The sequence below is a fragment of the Phoca vitulina genome, unplaced genomic scaffold, assembly GCF_004348235.1.
Source record: "Phoca vitulina isolate PV1807 unplaced genomic scaffold, GSC_HSeal_1.0 scaffold41, whole genome shotgun sequence".
NCBI classification, from domain to species: domain Eukaryota; kingdom Metazoa; phylum Chordata; class Mammalia; order Carnivora; family Phocidae; genus Phoca; species Phoca vitulina.
This window is the reverse complement of record NW_022589744.1, coordinates 7,243,812-7,264,409: the sequence shown is the minus strand read 5'-3', so window position 1 is coordinate 7,264,409 and position 20,598 is coordinate 7,243,812.

Below are 20,598 nucleotides of genomic sequence, written 5' to 3'. Positions count from 1 at the left end.
GACTGAGCCTGCCTTTCAGTTCACCCACACACTTGGGCTATAAATTAACTGGCCCTTTGCTCCATATTTCTTAGCCATGATCAGCCAACCAAATGTACTCCCATCCTAGCTCTAGGAACATGAGGCTGAGCCAAACCCTCAGCCCACCATTGCTAGAGGGAAGAGATCAGACTTGAGTTACATGCCTCTCTTTAGTCAAAATTTGATGGTATCTATTGGTGATGTAGGAGAAAGATGATTTCTCTCAAAATTCAGTATAATTAGAGAAGGATTCTTGGACTTTAGGTACTTGGAAAGAAGAGAAATCTGGGTAGAGGAGGATTCAAGGAGGCTAACCTGGGTCTAAAGCAGGACCCCATAAAAATTGCCAGAATCTCTAACGTAAGGGGTGTCTAAAGGAGGAAGTTGAAGATCTTTGGCCTGCTACAGGTTGGTCTATGAAGTCATATCTGGTTAGGGGGATATTGAAAACAGAATTGCAGTCTGAAGATTAGAGCCAAAGTCAGAGAGGGAGAGCACCTCACAGCTTAATCATCAGGTGTCATTAGTAAGGTCCAAAATAGCCCCAGCAGGTGCCTGGCAGGGACACAAAGGCAGAAATCTAGTGAGATCACCAATTCACTGTGTCAGACTAGGGCTTGGCTGTGATGCAGTGGGCATGAAGAGGCTCACAGCCCATGTTGGGATATCCTAAGATCAGCTATATAGTAATAGGACTCTAAATCCCTCTAGCCAGTAAGATGAAGCTGTTGACTTACTCCTTCTGTGATGAGCCACAGATCGGCAATTACAAGAACCATAACCTGCAGTTGGAGCATCAGTCATTTCAGTTCATTAGATACACATTCAACATTTTTAACTACAATCTGGCAGAACACACAGATAAAGGACCTGTGATCTGAGCTGAATGACTAAAGGCTAGTCACGGAGGGAAACTAGAAGGACACTTCGGCCCCTTTGAAAAAATTAGTCTTATACTTTCTCATATGTGGCAGATCTCTAGTTTGGGACACTTTGTAACCAGAATTGGGTTGGCCCAAGAGTAAGGTTGCATCTCTGAGTTGGGTGTAATGCCCAATAAAGGTTGCATATTTTATGGACCTTCCAACAGAACCTAAAAAGAAACCCTAGAATATCCTTCCCCTAAGGTGAAGCTGAAGGCCCAGGGGAAGAGAGGCTCAGCTCCTGGGGGAGGATGCTCTAAAGCCAATAATAAATGCACTATAATGAATAAGCTAGGACACTGACCTGACAGAGTTTTGCTTGCAATAGGTGGAGTCTGGATTTATCTTTCTCCGGAGGTGCTTTGTTTTAGGATATTAGAATAGAGATGAAGGAGGAGGAGGAAAGGAGGCAGAAAGAAGAGGAAGAGGAGGATCCAGGTTTATAGGTTTGTGTTGTTGAAGGTCAGGAGCATAGAGAGTTGAATGGTGGTCATGTTAAAATGATAGGCTTAGGAATCTAATAGAGGAGAGACCTATGTTACCTACTGGGATCAGAGCTGAGTACCAGGTTGCTCAGGATATAGTATTGGACTGCCTGGATCACAGCCTCTTGGGGCATAAAGTCCCAGACACCTGCAGTTTATTAAGCACTCCAAGGCTCTTTCCTGTACAATGAAGTTTCAGGACCATTGGAGTACTGAAAAGTGTGGTCAAATGAACAGAGTGTATGGGGCTGGCAGGTAGAGAGCAGGGAACTGGGGAGGAGAGATATTTGAAACTGGCACATGCTCTATGCTGAAAAACACTGTTTAGTAAATAAATGAAGATCCAATTATTTAGGATTTTTTCTTAACTTATAATTCTATGGGTGACATCATCTATGGCTTGGGTAGAATGGGGTCTTATGAAGCATAGTGAATTTAAAAGTCAGAAGTCCGAGATTCAGGGCACCTGGGTGGCTCAGTCTTTAAACGTCTGCCTTTGGCTCAGGTCATGATCCCAGGGTCCTGGGATCAAGCCCCTGCTCCACGGGAAGCCTGCTTCACCCTCTCCCACTCCCCCAGCTTATGTTCCCTCTCTCGCTGTCTCCCTGTCAAAAAATAAACAAAATCTTAAAAAAAAAAAAGAAGGAGTTCTAGATTCAAGACATAGTTTGACATTTATTGGCTGTGTGGTCTTGGCAAGTCACCTGGCACAGTTCCAAGATGATAAGAATCAAGTGACCTCCTATATGCAAGGGTTTTGTGGGCCACCAACAGTATACACATAAAATGATAATGATTATTTTTCCTGTACTATCCTATTTCTAATAATACATTATTTTTTAGTACACCAGATACAGTCCTACAGAAATACATTTCGCTGAAGTCCACTTAACTGAAGAGAAATTTCCTATGATAGAAAGCACTGCAAATTCCACATACAAGTATGTGGAATCTCCTTATCTATGTGTTTTCTACAGAATTAAGGCATCAGCTAGACCAGAGGATGATTGGAGAAATTTCAGGGCATTACATGTTACCTATTTTAAAGTCTGATGTAGGACATTCCCCTTTGCAGCAGCTCAGATAGGCAACCCTCGTGACTCCTGAAGCGCTATTAAAGAGTTGATGGGCTGGGTGCCCAAGAATCCCTCTAAATAATTGAGTGCCTGTGGTATAGCTCCGGAAGGCATGATTGTGTTCTCCAGAAGGGCACTGATTTGCCAAGTCTCATTACACCCCCAAGAGTTATTCAATTCACTTAACAAGATTCCCTTTATGGAAAGGCAAAGAACATTCTAGTCATTTCTCAGTAGATACTTGTTCAAATACCATTCCTGGCAGCTGTTGCAATTTGGGATCGGATGTGTGAACTCAGGTTTTTGGAAGTTACTTAGCGCCGTAACTAATATCAGTAGTCATGGGCAATTTGAGGAAGACCTCCAACTCGAGGTGATACATCCTCCCCACCACTGCCCTCTGATAGAGCGGGGTTTACCTACTTGGAACTTTCCCAAATTCTTTTCAGTTTACTTGAGGAAAAGACAAAAGGGAGAAAAGCCCGTAAGTCTCCAGCACAGAGAACAGAATTCAGAAGCTTCTATAAGAAATAGCACATTTTTGGATAAATCATAACAACACTAACATTAATAACATTTAGGTTTTATGTGCTTATATTGCAGAAACTGTGCTGCATGATTTGTAGGATTTCATTTACGTGTTACAGTAATCCTCCAAAATAAAAAAATGAAATAGAAACTGGTACGGAAAGGTACGGAAACTTGCTCAAGATCCAACAGCAGTTGAGACAGTTGAGTCCAGATAAAGCACTTTGCTATTGCATACACTGCTTACTGCTAACTGCTTGGAATTACTTAGAATTTCTCCAAAAGCTGAATGTTACTTCTCTCTGTTGGTACAATTTGGCAATGGGGCATCTGGTTCTCAAGGAGATGATTAGTGTGGCTAATCCAAAAATTAAATTGTGGGTTTTCCAGGCAAAGTAATGATCTACGGTATGAAATAGTGTTTTCTGGAAGGGTGTGTGAGCTGAAGCTCTAATTTTCCTGGCCTGGTGAGAGACATAAAGAGCAAAGAAATAATTTAAGTTATAGGAGTAAAACACTGTTAACCACCAAGAAAATGCTGTTGAAATTATGCTTACCCAAAGAAAACATGTCAAATATAAGATGAATTGATGGACTTGTGTAATCTTATTTGATTACAGTGGTACAATTAAACCATCCTGTCTAGAATGGGGGGGGGTATCTTGTGTCTTAATTAATGCATAGACATAATCAGAGTTATAAAGTTGAAAAGAACTCCACCTTTAGACCACTGGTATTTGGGGAGGTCCTTCTTCTAGTCTTTGGAGGAGAAGTCCATTTTATCCCATCATGGTCTTAGAGTAGCAACTGCATTATTGAGGACTTTCTTCATTATAGGCATTGTGCTAAATACTTTACATGCATTACCTTATTTTGACCTCACACAAACCTGGGCCCATTTCGCAGATTAGAAAATGGAACGGATATGTTAAGTGATTTGTCCAACTCCACATTCCTAATAAATGGCAGGACCAGGTTGGAATTCCAGGCTGCCTGATAGCTATGAGTTTGCATTTCACGAGTTTGCCATGATGCCTCCACTCACACTGTAAGGTCAAGATGTTGATTGGGAGTCCAAAGATCTAGGCTTTGGTCTCAAAGCCACCCACCCCTGGTCATCTGCCACCCACCATTCAGGAAATGCCAAACAAGTTACTCACCTCCCACATTGAGATGCAAACAACAACTGCCCTACTTGTCTCCCAGTGTGCTTTCCTATGAAAACTTTCCCTACATGAAGGGTCTGATTAATAAGGATGTGAAAAAAATATTTTCAACTTAAATCGAATTTTTTTGGTCTTCCTCAGACATGATCAGATTTGAATTGCATTTTATGGAAAAGGGTAAGACTCTGATAAAGTTGTGTGAGGAAGAACATTTCAAGGAAGATGAATTATGTGAGCAAAAATACAGAATTTGGTAGCCCCTCCCCAAATACATTGAACAAAGGTAGAGTTCAAGGTGTTGTACATTTGATAGCAGGCAGGCAAGGTTTGGATTTATCCTGAAAACACTGAAGATGTTGTCACATGGGGGTTGTGTCCCATGCAATTGCCTATTTTTTGGTAGTAACACCAAGGATAAAAGGGCTGGGAAAGAGGAAAGCCAAGGGGACCAATCATAATACTGCTGCAGCTCTGGTTGAGCTCTGAAAGTCATAGGCTGGAGACATGGCAAGGAAAGAGATGAGGCAGACGGGAGAGAAAATATGGGGCCCATGCGGATTCCAGAGGCTAGACAGCTGTCCTTAGTGAGAAAAAGGAAGGGATTGAAAATGTGAGGATTTTGAGCCTGGGTGCCTGGGAGAAAGAGGCCAAATGGGGGGAAATCCAGCCTAGAAATATCCATGGGGAAGAAAGGATGGGAATCTACTGTGGGGATCTACTGCAGAGACCATAAATGGGCAGCTGAATATAGAGAACAGAAGCGGTGGAGAGAGTTCAGGTCCCAGAGAAAACAAATGTGAAGCCATCTAGTGTTGGTATGCTGGACAGAGGAGCGGTGAAAGCAGCTGAGCTTCCAAGCCAGCAAAGGGAATAACGGGACAAGGTGTGCAGCCTGGTGTATCTCTGTATTTGGGGGATTGGAGAAGGAACAATTCAACAGGAAGTTAAAAATAAAAAAGATGGATCCTCATTAAAAAGATTCATTAGTCTGAAACTGTATAATGATATACATGTACGCAGGTACATACATATATAGGTATGTAACGTGTGTGTACATGTCTAACCAAGGTCCAAAGTGAAGGATTCAAAGAAAAGCATGACAAAATATCAACTAGACTCTTGTACTTCATGGCCTTTGTTACTACCCTTTTGTTTCTCTTAAAGTCTGGACAGGGGCTACTTTCTATAGGTAGAGAGATTGCTAGAAATGTCTTCCATGCCCAAATGCACTTGTTTTTCCTGATGAATAATTTTCCTTTATACCTATCTTGGCATCATTCGTTACACAATTTCCCTCATCATCAACTCATTTTGCTTCCAGAAACATATTCTCAAGTGCCTGGCTATGTCATAAATACTCTCTATGGATGCTGCTCAACTCTTAGTTCTGTACAGAATTGCTGAGCTGTAATGTGCTACCCACTCTAATATTTCTAATGCCTCCTGGAATCGTCCCAGCATTAACCATTTATAAAATTCCAACTGCTACTCAATATGTAAAAATGCGATTGCATTTCACTGCTTGCCAAAACAACAGGCCTTTCTGAGATCATTTTTCTTTTTTTGGTTTCTGGGAGAATACAATATTGAAATCCGTGATCAGTTGCCAAGTGCAGGCTAGTGGTACTTGTTTTTTCCTAAATGATTTTATTATACTGAGGATTTGCCTCAGGACAGAATGTTCTACAGACACTAATAGGTTAATAAATACATTTGTATATGGTGACCCCTTACCCCAGTCCACCATCCAGTGTTTATGTAAGGTTCACTAATACTTACGGAGGGAATTTTAAATTTCATTGTAAAGGCAAATAGTGGATCTAGTTTGCATTTGGAGGATGGAAAAGGATACGTTAGTAGTAGGGCAAAGCCACCTTTTAAAAATTTAAACTAGAATCAAAGGTAGATCATATGATGAGGAGACATGGTTTGCTAGCGCTCTTGGAGTGATAAATGTTATTGTAGTGATGCAGGCCATTTGTATATGATGTAGTAGGTGGGATGCAGCAGTTATAGATACGGTCAGCTGAACATCAGAATTCCTTACCAGCTTTGAGCCCAATAATTCCACTTCTACTTGGGGAGTCTAACATTTATTTGTGCCACAAGGAAGGGTTTCAGAACAATGTTTGTATGAGGTCTGCAACAGAAGAAAGGTGTCTTTAAAGTCAAAGTTGTCAATCAGATCCCATAGAGTCATTATAAACATCGAGCAAAGAAGCAAAGCCCAATAATGTTGTGCTGGGGTGAGGGGAAGCAGCAATTGAGCAAAAGTCCAGAGATGTAAACTTGTCATTTCACTTTTTCGATGATTGCTATTATTAGTCAAGTGATACACACATATTCTAGTTTTATGATGTCAACTATGACACTAGTTACTAGGAATACAAAGACTCTGACATGTTTCATGTTCCATGTAGGTGAGAAAGGATAAAGGAAGGCTTCCTTATAGAAGAATTTGAGTGGGGTTTTGACAATTAGAAAGTTTTCCAGTGAGAAATGAAAGAAAATTCCAGGGGAAAAAAAAAAAAAAACTTGTGCAAAGGTTAGAAATTGCTATTTTAAAGATTTGCTTTATATATTTAGAATCAAAGAATAGATGTAGGAAGAATTATGAGGGAATATCACAAGAAAAAGCTAAGAAGGGGAGTTCTAATATTTTAATAGACTACACAGGATAAAAAAATAATCACCCTACTCATAAAATTATGTAAACATGAAGGACATTTAAACACCGTTTCCTGGAGAACAAATGTCTGTCATACAAAGGGCACTTTATCTCCTTTGCCATTGCTGGAATGCATGATTTGAATAAATGCTGCTAGGACAAACTTATCTTCTAAGCCAATAAACTTAACCTTGACGTTCAGCTTCAAGATCATGACACCTGTTACTTAAATCATTCTAAGCCTGGTCACTTAAGTTCATGGCATTTAACTAAGGAAGAATCTGTATCAGAGGGAATCTCTTAGCTCAATCTTCCAATTAAAAATAAATCCTTTATAAATTTGACTATTTAAGATAGAAGATGAGGAGTATGAAGACACTCTTGAACGAATGACTCAGCAATCTGCCAAGTGTCTTCTTGATCATCTAGCCCACCTGGAGAAACCTAGGGTGGCTCAGGTTAGGGCTACAAAAGAACACTAAAACATACCCTCCTTGTTCCTCCCTACCTTCCGGAATCTTGACAGGGAGGCAAGACACAGACACAATTGAAAAAAATTTTTAAAAAGCGCATATAGTTCAGACATGTGTATGTATAACTACCATCCTAAACGGACTTTAGTAAATGACTTGGGTAGGCAGAATAAGGACTCCTCAAAAATGTCCACATCCTAACATGGCAAAAAGGGACTTTGCAAATGTGATCTAGGTGACCAATCTTGAGATTGGGAGATTATCCTGGATTACCTTGGTGAGCCCAATCTAAATTACAAATTCTTAAGATTGGAAGAAGCAGCCAGAAAGTTGAATCAGAACAGGGCAGGAGGAGGAAGACTGGAGGTGTTCTGGAAGACCGCTGGTGTTCGGACCTGTAGAGGCCATGTGTAAGGGCCTGAGAGAGCCCTCTAGGAACTCTGGGCCACCTCCAGCCAATGTCGGGAAGGAAACAGACCTCAGTTCTACAACTGCATGCAATTGAATCCCACCCACACCTGAGTGAGCAATAAAAGGGATTCCTATGTAAAGGAATAAAAAGCCCTTCTGACACCTCGGTCTGAGCCACATGAGACCCATATCAGACTCTTGGCCAACAAAGCTGTAAAGTAATATAGGTATGTTGTCTGAAGCTACAAAGCTTATGGCCATTTGTCACAGCAGCCTAGAATACAGATGCACCCTCGAGACAAGTGGCAAAAATTATTTAATTCTTTTATTGGCATTTGGGAAAGGAGAGAAAAGGACAGAATTTTTTGGAAGAGCTTCAGAGACATGAAATTTGAGCTGGTTTTGTAGGCTGGTGGAATTTGAACAGGGTTGAAGAAGGCATCGCATTCCCCTCCAGGGGCAGTTCAGAGAGCAGTCGGAGTCAGGGCCTCTGACTAAAGCAGAAGACTTCTGTTGGGAAGGAGGTGGAAGTCTAGATTAGGAATGTATTCTTGAGGACTTTGCATGCGAGAAGAGAAATCTGAGCTTTCCGAGGAAATTCTCATTTCAACCCACCCTTACAGAGCAGCTATGCGAGTCTGTCCATTACCCTTGCCCTCCTGCACCTCTTCAGCAACATTGAGGGATTCAAACATAAAAATAAAAATTCACACTTATGGGGCACCTGGGTGGCAGAGTTGGTTAAACACTGGATTCTTGATTTTGGCTGAGGTCAGGATCTCAAGGTTGTGACACTGAGCTCCTCATGGGGCTCCTCCCTCAGTGCGGAGTCAGCTTGAGATTCTCTCCCCCTGCCGGTGCTCTCTAAACTAAATAAATCTTAAAAAAAAAAAAAATCACACTTACTGAGTGATTACCAAATACCACGCACTGTACTAAGAGCCTTATTCATGTTATTTACTTTAATCCTTACAACAAACCTTTTTTAAAGAGAGTCAATGGAGGCTTAGAGAGATTTAATGAACCTGCACCAGGACACAGTGCTAACCAGGGGCAAATCCAACATTCAAATCCAGGCTGTAAAACCCTAGAGCTCAGTCTTAGCCAATTTATGTTGTGCTGTCCCCAACCATCAGACATGCAGTTTGTTTTAACTGCCTGTAGAATATTTTATTCACGTGTATTTTTATTATGCATGTATAGGCACAATGGATTCTGCTTGCTAACTGATGTGTTGTAGACCATTTTAAACATGAGACTGTTGAATCATAGACCACTACATCAAAAACTAATGATGTAATATATGGTGATTAACATAATAAAATTTTAAAAAACATTTATAAAAGAAAAAAATGAGTACACTTATCATAATGAGAACTGAGTCATGTACAGAACTGTTTAATCACTATATTGTACACCTAAAAGTAATATAACTATATGTTAACTCTACTGGAATTAAAATTTAAAAAAAGAAAAAAAATGAAACTGAAAAACAGATCTAGTTAATCAGTCAGGTGACAGGTCTACAATGACTGCAGCCTGATTCATCCAAGAATTGTTTACATATTATAGCCAAAAACTCCAGCTGGCTACAAAAAAAGGATTCAATGATCAAATACAAACCTCAACTAAGTTGCATCTGAGTCTAAAAGAATGCCTGGCGTTTATGCAACTATCGAAGAGTGCCATGCCCACAATTTTGTCTGTAGTGATGAGCAGCTGGGACCCCAGCAATTGAAGAGCTTACTAGAACTGCTTTTGTGTGATTCTGTTGAAATGCCTTCCTCTGCTCCCGTAATTCTCCAAATATTGTCAGGACCAGAGGGAAACTGGACATCTGAAAAGGACCTGATTAACATAGTGCACAATTAAAGGAATGAACGGATGAACGAGTGAGTGAACAGTGATGCCCAGATCTGAAATAGAGCATCTCGATGGTGGCGAATGCTCTTGAAGACTTTCTGTCCTGCTACTACACACAGCCTGTGGGTGGTGTCTTGTTGAAATCCAACATATAAAGTTGACCTTTCGAACTTTTAACTTCTCTTGAGTAAGACTTAATCAAGCATGGATTCCTCATAGAATGCATCAATGCCTCTAAATAAAACCCATCTATTTTTATTTAAAGGTTGAAATTATGACACATGTGAGAAGAATTAAATGTAATTGGCAGATCATTGGATTTGAATATTTAATGGTAATAATTTGCAGAAAATAGGATGTAGCTAATAATGTTATATTGATGGTACATAAGAGTTATCACAAGTAATTGCTTATCCATTTGAAAGCCAACATTCTTCCAGGAGAATAAGTTTGTTATCCTTGTTTATTTGGATTGAGTTTAAAAATGGCTTTTGGTTAGGTAATAAAAGTACACATAAGAAATTTCAATAGATGGGGCGCCTGAGTGGCTCAGTCATTAAGCATCTGCCTTCCGCTCAGGTCATGGTCCCAGGGTCCTGGGATCGAGCCCCTCATCGGGCTCCCTGCTTTGCGGGAAGCCTGCTTCTCCCTCTCCCACTCCCTCTGCTTGTGTTCCCTCTCTCACTGTATCTATATCAAATAAATAAAATCTTAAAAAAAATTTTCAACAGATCAACCTTCTTACCCTTGACCATGTCACTTAATTTTTTTTTCTTTCTTTGGAGGCAATCATGGTTTCTTTTGTATCCTTTAATATAGCTATATATCTACAAATCTACCCATAGATAAACCTAACCATACACAGTTTATTTAAAAAATCATCACTGGACAATGGCTAAAAATCTAGTTTTCCATAGGTAAATAGAAGGAAAACATTTAAAAACAATTTAAGTAGATTAAAAAATGTGGCTATGAATAAAAACAAATGCAGCTAATAGAATATATATTATTTAGTCTTGTTAACTGAGAAGGACAGCAGGATGGGAGTTAAAGCATAGGCTCAGGGAACAGATCTCAACTTAATTTGTCATGACTCTATGCCTTGGTTGTCTCACCTGCAAAATGGGGATACAGACAGTGTAAACTTTAGGATTCCTGAGATAATCAAGCTAACCTGTTTAGTCCAGTGCTTGGCACACATTAGGAACTCAAACTTTAGAAGAGGGAAAGAAAAATTGGGAAGAAGGAAGACAGCAACAGTGTGTGTGTGTGTGTGTGTGTGTGTGTGTGTGTGTGTGTGTGTGTGTGTGTGTGTGTGTGTGTGTATTAAGCCCAGAGTGCTTCGGAAAAAAAAAAATCTGTCTTTATAATGATCTTGGGCATTGCTTTCAGAAAAGGGTATTTTTAAGCTTAGGAAATATAGCATTGGAAAACTCATTTACAAATTTGGAACTTGAAATTTAACACTTGATTTAAATACATTTCTCATTTTTTTTTCCCCAGCAGTATATTAAAGTAATGGATGAAACCATAACAGTTTTCAAATGACAAAAGACTTAGATTCTAAGTGATTGGTCAATATACAATTGCTTTCCTATGGTTTCAGCTTTTGGCTCCAAGCTATCAGGATGCTTTTCTCTTTGAGGATTCCATTATTCTTCTTTTGCTTCCATACTTCGTTGACATTCGTTACCTGTCTTTGTTCTCTCACACTTGACAATAAGGCATCTTCTTTTAAAAGCCCACCCTTCTCCTTCTAATCCACCACTCACCAAAATAAGAAATTTTAAAAGTCCCAGAAAAAAAAGATTTTTCACCTGGAACAAGTGGACATCTAAGTACACATCTCCGCCATGTTTGGGGTCTTCACTACCACGAGCAATGCCTTAGCTCCTTTGGTATTACCAAATGTGCCACGGGAAGGAAAAGGCTGGGAAGTGCTGATGGAGAGGTGGGAGAAACTTAACCTTCTGGCAAACAGCAGATAAATGTGAAAATAGAACCAAGCAGATATATCCAGTTCCCCATCACCTCTCCTCAAAGGACCTCACTAAAGTCAATATCACCTTGGCTTCCATGACAACCCCTTGACAAAGATAAATAGGTATCAAATATGCTTTTGCTCCTAAGACCTCTGGGCATTGGTACAAAATACAAATGCAAAACTCAGGCTGATTAATCTTCTGATGTACCACTTAACAAAAAAGCCACAGAATGCAGATTTGCCAGGCCAAGCTGCAGGCCTTGCCTCTCTGCAAGGCCGTCAGCACCCTCTGAGAAAGAAGGTTGATAAAATTAAGCAGGCAGTTTCTGTTGGCATTTTCACACCGTATGAAACAAATGTTCTGTTTAGAATGCAAACAGGACTGCAGAGTTATAGGATCTTTGGGGGGATGTATGCCAATGAAGAGATTTCTAATCACAGGATTATGGTCTCAAAGTTTAAAACTTGGTTGAACCCACAGCCAGTAAATCAAGGCCCTTCTTGAAGAGAAGATTAGACAAATAGCTAGCAACTTTGGGCCTTGAAGTCAGTCCGTCTACAAAAATAATCAGTGCCTCTCCTTGCAACTTCAAACTCTATAAGCTCCTGGACCTGGCTCAACACAGAATGGATTGCTTCTGTTTGACTGGGGTGTTGTCTGCTCTCGAAGAGGTAAAAAGAGACTGAAGCAGGTGTTACTTTTAGGGTCCCTTTTGCCTCTACCAAGTTTAATGGTACCAACGTGGAAAAGATTCAACCTAAGACAAAAATCTCAGTGCCTGTGAGTTACACGCAGTGTACTACCATAGTTAAGAGTTAAGCTCTAAAATCTGATGGTCTGTATTGGTTGGTCTCATTTTCCTCTGCTTTAAAATGGGGATGATAATAGTAAATGCTCCAACGAGCACATTTGAAAGTAAAAGAAAATCCTAGCCATAAAGTAAAGCTCACAGCGGAAAACTGGATACATACTCTATAATCCATACATATTAACGACTCTTTCCAGCTGTCTTGATTTCATAGTGACTGATGTATTCTACATTCTTATAGAAAGTTTACTGTATGCATTCTGTGTTCTATATGGTAAAATTCCTCTTCTGAAAGGCAGAAAGTCTATGGAAGGAAAAGAATCGATTACCTCTGCGAAAGAAGTAGGAGGACAGCAGAGAGATCTTAAAGTCCAATGTTCTAGGTTTTTTCCAAGTCTCTGAATGTCTGCACTTTCCCTCCAGCAGGAAATAAGCCCGAGGGGAAAAGAACTGGGAATATGTTCATATTCGTGTTACATAGAGCTAAGAGTAGAAAGAGCGTAAAAACCACTGACAACTCAAAATTCTTGGAGAGGAGATTCCTCTAGCCAATTGAGTTAAATCAAGTATTTCCAGCTCCTCTTTTGCTGTTTTAGGTGCTAATCCCAAGTCTCAAAATAATATTCTGACTCTCTCCCAGCATGGTCCTCTGATAGCAAAAGGTCACATAAAGGGAATAGATATAGAGCTGGAGTCCTTGCGGGTGAGCCTAGGTCTGCAGTCTACTGACATGTGACACTACGCCCTCCCATCCTCAGCCTATCACTGAGCTTGGGGCTTCAGCTCACATGTAGCTGTTCACATCCAGGTACCTGGCTATGTAAGTGGAAAACATTTTTTTTTTTTTTTTGCTTTAGTTTATTGTCCACCCCTCCGAAATGATTTTATATTCACAAATGTCATATTAAGTAGCTAATAAAGGACTGGAAAACCAACCTAAAAATGTATGAACTATAATACCAGACCACTTGGGTATTTATTTTCTTAGAGAATTAGGAAGCATCAGGCTTTATCCCTCCTCTCCCCTTATCCACATAATTTATTCAGAAAAGCACAATGTGATAGGTCTTGGTCTTACACAAATCCCTCATTTTGTATTAAAAAAAAAAAAAGTAAGATGCACAAATTGTGGTTGTTGGGAGAGGTTTACCGTGGATAGGTTTTAACTTGACCTTGCCTTTCAATGGCATGACTTTTTGGGTCTCTCTTCATAGGTTCGTGAGAAACCCCATCTAAGGGGAGGACTTTTTTGGGGGGGGGGGGGGGAGTCATTTCTCTCAAGTCAGTCATACCTTCTCTGTTCATCTTGTCTGTTCCCCTCCCTCGCTTTCTCTTTAAACTTCACATGACTGAAATTGAATGAAATTAACCTGCTCTGAAAGCCCACTTCCTAGTCCCCAGTGGGACTATTCAAGTTTTATTACTTTTAAAGATTCACCCAGGCTTTCAGTACCATGAAAAGTAGACCACCTCCGAGTAGCCGCTTTCAGGTTTAAAAGACTTAGACTCCAAAGCAGAAACTGGCTTCCGATGCTCCACTTGAAAGGCTGCAAAGCCCCACTGGCTGTATGTTTTAACAGTTTTTATTCTCCTGTGAAAAATGAGGATGTTTATATCTTTGCTGAAATCATAAAAAGACCCAGGTAGAAGATTTTCCATTACAAGTCACTGTTCCGGTCATGTCATTTTAGGGAGAATAAATGAACAGGATCTGATCACAGGTTTATAAATGGGAAAGAACTCCTGAGTGATGTGAAACATCACAGCCATCCCACCTTCTATGTGCAGAACATGTCTCACGAGACCCTCTCCCCCCCCCCCACAAGAACACTTCCCCCATAACATCATTCTTCCCTTCATGTCTCTGGGGCTGCTTTGAAATAAGACTGATAACATGGAATACAGGCATCTGTGATACTCAGCCTCAGAAAGTTCCGGGCTAGGCTGGGGGTGGAGAAGGTGAATGAGTGCCAAAGCACAGCTCAGCTGCCAGATGTCCAATACTGACAGCTGCCGCCTGGGGTTTGCCTTGCAAGGACTGCTGTCTAATTTCAACAGTAGTCACAACAAGGAGAGAGAGAGGTTAATGTTCCTAAACCTGCCATCCTAAACTCTTGTCTTTGCCTCTCCATCCCTCATGATGCTGAGTCTCTAACAGGGAGTCAGACAGTTTTAATTGACCCGACTGCCATCTCGCCTGATATTCTAAATGCACAGATAGTTTGGTTTGAAAAAGGTCAGATTGAATGCAGGGGGAATGGACCCAACCCAATTACTGTGAGAACAAGGCTTGACATCCTTGGTCAGTGGGTAGGATCCCATCTGAAATAAAATGCCCACACTTGTTATCACTTACCTAAGGAGCAAGTGGGGTATTACTCAGGATTTCAAATTGAAAGAGGACCTCCCTGACGACAGAGGACATAACAACCAAGTACAAATGCATTTGGTTCCAAACAAATTCTAAAATTTGTTATTAATAGTTATTTCAATATAACTGTACCCTAAAATTTGCACCGATCAGTCTTTTACAAATAAATATTGTCCATCTTCTATGAGCTCTCATTAGTGTTGAGTACTGACAATCTCCTATCGAATTCCTCCAGCAAATTCCCCACAATTACTCAGAAGTGTGTTCAATTCTCTTTTACTTCCTAGAATTGATTCATCTTCTCTCACTTTCAACAAATCATTTGGTTTTTTAACTGACATGACCTGGATTGTTCCTCAGAAATCTAATGTTACATAACAACCACCCCCCAAATTTAATGTTTTAAAACAACCACCATTTAATTGGTGCATGTTTTTTATGCTTTGGTTTGCCATGGCTCAGCCAGGGAAAGCTTATTTCTTCTCCCTCAACTGACAGCTAGGCTTGGTCAGGTGGACTCCAATCTGGGCTGGACGATCCAAAATGGCTTCCTTTGCATACCTGGTTCCTCAGTTAAGAAACTGAGTCCTCTCTCTTCTCATGGTCCTTCATCTTCTAGTCCTCTCCCTCCCCCCACCCCATGGACTTTCACCCTTCAGAAGGTCATGCTCTCCATCTGGCTCTCTAGCAGAATAGCCAAGTTTAGTTATGGTGGATCAAGACTCTAAGCAAGCAAAGGCAGAGTCTGCCAAGGCTCTTAAACCCAAGGCCCAGAAGTGGTGTGTCGAACTCTTAACTTCTAACAACCGAAGCCATTCTCAGGCCAGAGAATGCTCAAGGGAAGAGGAAATACTCTCCATTTCTTGGTAAACGAGCAACATCCACATATTAGAATGAGAAGAATTACTGGCATCCATCTTTGCAGACAATTGACCACACCTATCATACCATACATCTGTGTAAACACAGAGGGGAAGAAATACATGTAGGAATTTAGTATATGTTAAGTTGTAGGAGCCAAATACTTGGGGAAAGTGATCTATTTAATAAATTGTTTTGAAGCCTTTGGTTAACTGTTAGGAAAAAGAAATCCAGCTACATTAAAGAACATAATGTGATGAATAAAAATTTAAAGAACTGGCATATTTGTTTTCTTAGAATGTGGAAGAGATTAAACATAAAATTTAAGAAACACACACAACAAAGTCATAAAGGTAAACTGACTGGTGTGACAGATCTCACCAAATATAAACTTTAGATGTGAACATCAAAACCTTGTGTCCTGCCTCTGCTTAAGATGAAGGAATATACAAAAGGATATTGTTCCCACCCTCAAACTGAAGGGGGAAAAGCCAGATATTTTATAAAATCATAACCTTTCTTGACCCTATCAGAGAACAGAGGTTACACAACAACAAAATGAACTGAATTGCAAAGAATAACAGCTTCTCCAAGGAGAGAGGGAAGAACTGTTTCACCTGGGAGAGACTAGGGAAGGAAGGGTCAGCCACCATAATAACAAGTAAGAAGAAAACAGCCAAAATTTCAGCAAGTTCCTAAAAGCCAATTATGGGCTAACATGACCCCTTAAAATACCTGGGAGCCCTAGACCGGAGGAGAATCCACACTCGTGTACAGCCTCTTTCTCATGGACCTCTACTGGTGTTCACAAGAGGCCCAGGGGTCTCCCAGTGACCCCAGAAAACCCCCTTCAGCATGAAGCCACACCCACTTTTTTGGAAACTTCTCTTCTCCAAAGCAAAGGTCCTAAGTCACTGGGGCGGGGGCAGGCAACCTCTCTGTCCCAGAGGTTCAGACAAAGATGGACTGCCTCTGAGACAGAAGCCAAGCAAAGGGCATCAGCTACTGGAAGGACAAAGCAAAGGTAAACCTCTGCTGAGAGAGGGGTAAAGGCAAGAGGTCTGCTCCTGAGGTAGGGGCAACAAGGTTCACAGCTGTGGGAGGGGAGCTACCATGCCTGCCCCCAGTCTCAGGCAATGGCTGAGGAAGTGCTGCTGAGGAAGAAATAGAAGCAAAACCCCTCCTCCCCAAGCACCCTCCCCTTCCACAGATAGAAAGTTAAGTTTGGAGGTCATAGTGGAGGGGCAGGAATGCTAACAAAACCCCATCCTCAAATGGCAGGCACGCCCACTGAGGCTGGCACAGGGGAACGGGGAACTCCTGCCCACAAGTCTTGCACCAAGTAATGAGCAATAGCAGTTTATCACTGGGAGAGGGACAAGAGCATAAAAGAGAACTCTCACCTGATGGTGTCACACAGGACCCACCGCAAGCTTAGGCTGGAGCAGCAGCACCGAGAAAACCCTCCAGCACTGCACAATCCACACAGCACACTAGGTTGCAGCAGCCTATCACTGAAGGAATTTAAAGTCTGTGTGGACTTAAGGCACTTAACAACAGCAAAGGCAATCTGCTTGATTGCCAACTGGATTGACTGGACTGCCCATGTTAATCATCTGAAAGAGAAACAGGTGTGCTTGTTTAAGGCTTATATATACTAGTTCCCGCAATCTTTACGGTTACACATAAGCAATGACCAGTATTCAAACAAGAATTGTAAGAAAAGAGAGGGGGGGAGAGAGGGAAGGAAGAAGGAACAAAGGAACAAAGGAATGAAGGAAGGGATAAAGCAGTTGATAGAACCAAATCCAGAGATTAGACTGATGGGAGAATTACCAGTCAGGGAATTTTGAAAACTATGATGAATATGTTAAAGTATCTAATGGAAAAGGTAGACAATATGTTTGGGCAGATGGGAAAGTATAAAAAGAATCAAATGGGAATGCTAGGAGCATGGGAGATAAACAACATAACATTGAAAATGAAAACTTCCATGAATTTATCAGCAGATGTGATACTACAGATAAAAGATTCAATGGGGGCGCCTGGGTGCTGCAGTCGGTTAAGTGTCCGACTCTTGATTTGGCTCAGGTCATGATCTCAGGGTCGTGAGACTGAGCCCCACATCAGACTCTGCTGAGCACAGACCGCAGAGTCTGCTTAAGATTCTCTCTCCCTCTGCCCCTTCCCCAACCCACTTGTACTCTCTCTCTCTCAAAATGAAAATAGCATCAAAAGTTACAGTAGCATCAAAATTAAGAAATGCATGGGTAGGGGATGGGCTAGATGGGTAATGAGCATCAAGGAGGGCACTTGTCAGGATGAGCACTGGGTGTTAAATGTAAGTGATGAGTCACTTTAAATTCTACTCCTGAAACCAAAAAAAATTAAAAAAAAAAAAATAAATGCTTAGAAATAGTTTTGAAAGAAGTTGTGCAATATCTTTATGCTCAAAACTACAAAACATTAATGTGAGATGCCAAATTTTAAAAATAAATTACATAGGTGGAAAAATATATTCATTGATCAGAGGGAGGACCTGATATGATCAAAGTTCTCCTCTAAATCAGTCTACACACTGAAAACAATCCCAATAAAAATCCTTCCATATTTTTTTGTAGAAATTAAAAAACTGATTTAAAAATGTATACAGAAATGGGAAAGGCCTAGAATAATCAAAGCAATTTGAAGAAGAAAAACAAAGCTGGAGGACACACAACACATATTTCAAGCTTTACTACGAAATTCCATAGTTCAGACCCTGTGGTATTAACAATGTAACAAACACATAGATTGATGAAACAAAATGTTTATTTTCTTAGTTATTTTCAGATAAATTTCATTCCCGTTTCTTTGAAGAATAATTCACTTTTGGTTCAACCTTTGTCTCAACTCTCTCCTTTATTCTGTTACCCAGTCAATTTACACAATTGCCTTCCTCCCGGTGAGCTTCTCTCCCCTCAGCACAGAACTGCAGCTCTCTCATTGGTTCTCTGGAACTTCCTTTTAGCTAAAACCAATGACAGCATTCTCTCTAAACTTAATTTCTCCATCTGGGAAAGTAAACAAACTTTACCACCTCTTCCTTTTAGAAACTGTCTATCTTTTAGCTTTTAACACCACACTTTTCAGTTTCTCTTCTTGTTTTCTTTCTTCCTTTTTTCCTTTGGGAACCAACAGATTAGAAGGAAACTAGGGGGAAAAAATGGACAGAAAATATTTTTTTTTTTAATCTTCCTAGTAATTTTGCTCTCTCTCTAGAGTGGAATTTGGGTTTACCTAGGAATAATTTTATTTATATATTTATTTATTTATTTATTTATTTTTGTATTCAATTTATTTGAACAAACGAACAAAACAGGTTTTTTGTTTTTCAGCTTAACTGTTTCTCTTCTTATTGACTTTTCTTTTCCTGTCTCATTTGGTGATTCTTCTTCCTCCTCAAGCTTAGGATGCTTAGCCCTCTGCTAAGGATGCTTAGCCCTCTGCTCATTTTTCTCAAAGTTCTTTCTTTCTATTAGAATAGTTTCTGTATCTTTAGTCAATCACTCCTCTGTCAACAGCTCCCAGAGGCCCACATGCAGCCTCAGCTTCCTTTGCAAAATGCAGTCCCTATTTTCACCCTCCAGTAAAATGTCTTCCTACGGATACCCTGTCCTCTCTTTATGTGCTTCAGATAAGCGTATCATTTTTATCCGACAGACAATCGCACTCTTAATTCATCTGTAACTCTCACTCTTATCTCTTGTTATCTTGGCGAATGAGACCACAGTTCCCTCAGCTTCAAAAACTGTAGGAGGACCTCCATCCATTCCTAATTAGTCACCAATTCCTACTGATCCTTCTTGAACATTCCTAACCTTTATTTGCTTCCCTTTCTAATCAAGCCTCCAACTCTGTCATCTTCCTGCTCGGAGAACTCCAACTGCAATAGTTTCAAATTACTTCCCTTTATTTGTGTGTCTCCAAATATAACACTACTCAGAACACAAAAATTTTATATTCTGTCTTCACTGTGTATCCATATTTATTCTCTAACCATTGTCAAGTAAAAATCTTCATTCCTATTGTTCTTCTACCCATACTTACTTTAACTCAAGAATATTTTCTCTGTGTAAGATACTGTGTTACATGTTGACAATAAAAGAGAAACTTAGAGCACTTTAAAAACTCTAAAGAAAGAGACAGATTTGAAAACAAATAACTATAATGAAATGTGGTAGGTGATAAAAAGGTAATATGAATAGGTCCTTGAGCAACAAAAACAAGGGGTAATCATATCTTTATTAAGGGTAGGAAAAAATACAAACAAATGACATCTAAGGAAATGACAGGAAAGGAAAGGAAAGGAAAGGAAAGGAAATAGGAAATGACATCTAAGAGTAGATGATAAAGAAGTGATATGAGCAGAGAGAGTGACATAAAAGCATGGGGGCACGCCTCTCCATGAGGTATCTGGACCAGAAAAAGTCCAGTGTGTCTAGAGTTCTTTCTTGTACACCTGCTAAACACATGGTACATGTCTTCCCAGGCCCACCTACACATCTCTTTCATGCCCTAATTATAATGCCTGTTGATTTCCACCTCCTTCTGTAAACTCTTATGGATGGCTTATTTCACTTCTATTTTTTTAAGGGTTTGGCCATAAACTATTTTTATTAAACATAAGCTGTGCTATTGAAGTAGTGGCGCTGTTGGTATTCCCTATCAGATTATGAGGATCTGAAGGTCAAGAATAATGACTTACAGTTCTCCTCCTCCTTCCCCTCTTCCTCCTTCTTGCCCCCCTTCCTCCTCCTCCTTCCTTCTGCCTCATTGCCATGTACATAAAAACTCCCTAAAAATTATTTTAAATAGAGTTTCTATAGCAGGAGAATGGGGATTACTTAGATGTTATCAATATTAGTGGCTCTCAACCATGGTTCCTCATTAGTGTCACCTGGATAGCTTTTAATAAAT